General features: G+C 52.5%; 1 long non-coding RNA gene across 1 annotated transcript; it reads right to left on the bottom strand.

Annotated features, from left to right (window-relative positions):
- Positions 1 to 1,006: 1,006 nt before the first annotated feature.
- Positions 1,007 to 1,321, bottom strand: LOC128815474 (uncharacterized). Its single transcript, XR_008439654.1, has 3 exons — positions 1,292 to 1,321; positions 1,170 to 1,210; positions 1,007 to 1,088 (listed from the first exon to the last, which is right to left on the bottom strand). It is a non-coding gene; the product is annotated as an uncharacterized LOC128815474 (long non-coding RNA).
- Between the last annotated feature and the right edge of the window lie 3,397 nt (positions 1,322 to 4,718).

The following is a 4,718-nucleotide window of genomic DNA, read 5'->3' as shown; positions in this document are numbered from 1 at the left end:
TACAATATAAGCACATACAGTATAAGCCAACATAGGTAGGTACAACCTAAGCACGTACAATATATGCCGACGTAGATACAATATAAGCGAGGACTTGACGTAACTCTCCGGAAGATTAATTGTTGAGCCCTATACCCTTTGAGAAGGCGCAAGCTACGGAACTACTGCGGTCAGGTGATGAGGGTCTAATATGCTCCCTCTAGAAGTCCGAGAGAATAGCATGTGAAGAGAAGGCGCTACCAAAGGTGAGAAGGAAGATGGATGAGAACGTCTCCTGTACTTCTTCCCGTCTCAAAAAGTAAAAATGTAACGATGCCGGAATAAGCGATATCCAGGAAGGTACACGAGTAAAATATGGCCGATACGGCAGAGAACAATGCCGATAAAGCCTCGAGATGTAACAAAGGCCTATGACGCAGAAATCAATGGACACGGACGACATAACACAGACACGGACGACATAACACAGACACGAGTGGAAACTGCCTGCCAGTTCCACCTTATGGACCCAAGATTGCTAGTCCAAGATGAGTCATAGGCCGATGATGCCAAAGGAAAGAAAGCCCTAGGGCAATAGCATGTGATGATGAAATTTAACTCCTTTCAAGATGTTAGTGCTAAAGGACTTAAGAGGAAGCCTAAGAAGCTCAGTAGGCCTAGACAAGAAAGCGATGACTACGGCGTGACCGTGGCTAGAGCTCCGGACGTGAAGGCGGGCTCCTCGGGTGAAAAGATCCACGACGATGTCGAGAGTCGAAGAAGGCCGCCGACGCAAACCTCGCGAGGACGCGAAGATGGATCGGAACTGCCCTGCCCGGCGAAGACTCTGGTGAGGCTGAGGAGAAACCCTCTCCCTCTGCTTCCGAGGGGCCCGTCCCACTATGGGCCTCTCCTCTAAGCTAACATCTAATTGTCTCCTGTGATAGTAAAGGTTTTTCCCCTTCTCCCACCTACTGGCCCCGACACTTAGCTTTTGCAAGACGACCGGACAAAATCCATCGTCAGCCGGACGTGGACGGCGACACGTTCTCTACGTCCGCTTCGGTGCTGCCGTTTCCAAACTTCAGCTATGCGCCTCCTCACGGTACCTAAGACAAAACAGAAAATGCAACTAGCGCCCTGCAAAAGAGGAATCCCCGGAACTCTGACGCACCGCTGCCCCGGCTCACCTGAAATCTTGATGCGACTCAACAGGCTGCCAGGAGGATACCTACAAAAGGAAAAGGTACAGGCTTAGCGTGCTGCCGCATAACGGTCACCTATGAGTCACCCTGCCTAAATGCCGACTCACCCGCTTGACTCTGTTCCTTCACACGCCTAGAGCAGCAATGACACCTGCAAAGAAACAAAGCAAAAAAAACCACACTGAGATACTAAGAAAAGACCACCACCCTGACCCGACAAGTACGCCCACCTACACCTTAAGCTTGCACCCACCTGGCCTCAGACACCTGGGATCAGAGACATCTCGCAAGAGGACTGCCTAAAATAAAAAAAATAAAAAAAAAAAAAAGGGGATGCTTAGACTTTCACCAGAAACTGAGACCTGTGCGAGAACAACTGCCTCTGTCCACTGCTCACCTGGCACACTTGGCCTTGACTGCAGCTATCTGCCTGGACTGCCTAATAATAGACAAAGAACAGTGCTGTAACATAGTCACCATGTACGCTTCCCCTGCAAATACAAACAGCGACTGACCTTCTCAGGGAAAACCCCCTGACCCAGGAGGGGCGCTCTGCCACAGATCTTAAATGTCTGCATCTGAAAGAAAGTTAGGAGAAAATTCAAACAACTGTAGGATAACTTAACAGGTCCCAGCATCCTGTGTGAATCTAGGAATACCATCTAGAATACAACTACATCCCCCATTCCAAATTGCAGGTCTCCAGGACTTGTGCAATTACACCAGGCTATGCAGCAGGACAGAGCAGCTCCGGGACAAATATGTGCAGACACCCGTGACACAGGACAGGACACGACAAACGAGGGGACGCCACAAGGAGAAAAATCTCTTGGCGAGAAAAATGCCCGCGAGGACAGAGAGATTGCGGAACGAGATGACCTAGGGGAGACGGACGGCTCGGAGCCGATGAGGCTCAAAGAACCCTGCAGGAAGAAGATGCTAAGAAAACGATGTCTTCCGAGAACTGCACAAGCGGATGCCTGAAAAGCCTACGGTAAGAATGAGCTACCTAGCTCGGCGTTCTCACGAGTCCTAAGCCGCTATAATGGATCCTTGGGGCGTGCGGCTGTCGCTACCGCTCAGAACGAGACCTTCAAAGACATCCGACCGGATGCTTCTAAAGACAGATACCACTGCGATGCCTGTCGGGACTCCCGAGTCAAAAGGCCTGTGGCGTTGGGGCCGGGCCAAGGAACGCAAAGATCACAGATGCCAAGATGACCCTCAGACAGCTAAGGTAAAAAAAGACAAGTGACGTGACAGACCCAAACAACACAGAATGCACAAGAGACAAGTGACACGACCCACACCGGAACTGCTCTGCCCTGCGCACCTCAGCGCTGAGATCAAAAGAGACACTTTCCCTTTAGGTGGCCTAAGGAGACACTTCTTAGACATCCCCATCTCCAAAGCAGACTCAAAAATCCCTTCCGGGCAGTCCCAAGCCAGCACCCCGCTTCCCTCCCCTCAGTGGGTCGTAGCCCTCGACTTATCTTGCACACTTCTGGGCGTGCAAATCCCTGTCGAGTGCAAAAGAAGGCCACCTCCCCGTCTGGGAAGTTCCAGCTGTCACCAGGCTCTTATCTCTTCGTCTGCCAAGACAAAGAAAAGGAAACATCAGTGCACAATCTTAACAGCACATGGGCTAAAACCTGACAATTCTGCTACTCACCTTCTCCTAAGAGAGCCCTGGCGTTCGGGCCGCACGCTTCGGCCGTGCTCCGAGGCCGACGCTGCCGTCACGAGGTACGCCTAGGTTAAGTGGAGACAAGGTGACTGGGCACGGCTGAAACTGGAGTGGACCCCCTCTCCTCCTCCCTACCTCCCCGACTCACCGCAGCTCCTCGGCCGTTCCCGTGAGCTACCCAGACGGGACCTTGAAATACAAGATGCGTGGGCTTCATCACGGGGTCCCGTCATACTTCCGGAGGGCTCACGAGTGCAGGAAACCCGGTCCGTCCGCCACCTGATGACATGGGCTTAGCGTACGCCGAGTGGATGGCCTAAAGCACGCAAATGAGAACGGATGGTTAGAGGTGCACCAGAAACTGAGACCTGTGCGAGAACAACTGCTTCTGTCCACTGCTCACCTGGCACACTTGGCCTTGGCTGCAGCTATCTGCCTGGACTTCCTAATAATAAAGACAAAGAACAGTGCTGTAACATAGTCACCATTTATGCTTCCCCTGCAAACACAAACAGCGACTGACCTTCTCAGGGAAAACCCCCTGACCCAGGAGGGGCGCTCTGCCACAGATCTTAAATGTCTGCATCTGAAAGAAAGTTAGGAGAAAATTCAAACAACTGTAGGATAACTTAACAGGTCCAAGCATCCTGTGTGAATCTAGGAATACCATCTAGAATACAACTACATCCCCCATTCCAAATTGCAGGTCTCCAGGACTTGTGCAATTACACCAGGCTATGCAGCAGGACAGAGCAGCTCCGGGACAAATATGTGCAGACACCCGTGACACAGGACAGGACACGACAAACGAGGGGACGCCACAAGGAGAAAAATCTCTTGGCGAGAAAAATGCCCGCGAGGACAGAGAGATTGCGGAACGAGATGACCTAGGGGAGACGGACGGCTCGGAGCCGATGAGGCTCAAAGAACCCTGCAGGAAGAAGATGCTAAGAAAACGATGTCTTCCGAGAACTGCACAAGCGGATGCCTGAAAAGCCTACGGTAAGAATGAGCTACCTAGCTCGGCGTTCTCACGAGTCCTAAGCCGCTATAATGGATCCTTGGGGCGTGCGGCTGTCGCTACCGCTCAGAACGAGACCTTCAAAGACATCCGACCGGATGCTTCTAAAGACAGATACCACTGCGATGCCTGTCGGGACTCCCGAGTCAAAAGGCCTGTGGCGTTGGGGCCGGGCCAAGGAACGCAAAGATCACAGATGCCAAGATGACCCTCAGACAGCTAAGGTAAAAAAAGACAAGTGACGTGACAGACCCAAACAACACAGAATGCACAAGAGACAAGTGACACGACCCACACCGGAACTGCTCTGCCCTGCGCACCTCAGCGCTGAGATCAAAAGAGACGCTTTCCCTTTAGGTGGCCTAAGGAGACACTTCTTAGACATCCCCATCTCCAAAGCAGACTCAAAAATCCCTTCCGGGCAGTCCCAAGCCAGCACCCCGCTTCCCTCCCCTCAGTGGGTCGTAGCCCTCGACTTATCTTGCACACTTCTGGGCGTGCAAATCCCTGTCGAGTGCAAAAGAAGGCCACCTCCCCGTCTGGGAAGTTCCAGCTGTCACCAGGCTCTTATCTCTTCGTCTGCCAAGACAAAGAAAAGGAAACATCAGTGCACAATCTTAACAGCACATGGGCTAAAACCTGACAATTCTGCTACTCACCTTCTCCTAAGAGAGCCCTGGCGTTCGGGCCGCACGCTTCGGCCGTGCTCCGAGGCCGACGCTGCCGTCACGAGGTACGCCTAGGTTAAGTGGAGACAAGGTGACTGGGCACGGCTGAAACTGGAGTGGACCCCCTCTCCTCCTCCCTACCTCCCCGACTCACCGCA

This window comes from Vidua macroura, chromosome 16, assembly GCF_024509145.1.
Source record: "Vidua macroura isolate BioBank_ID:100142 chromosome 16, ASM2450914v1, whole genome shotgun sequence".
NCBI lineage: Eukaryota > Metazoa > Chordata > Aves > Passeriformes > Viduidae > Vidua > Vidua macroura.
This window is presented reverse-complemented; position numbering and strand designations above follow the sequence as displayed.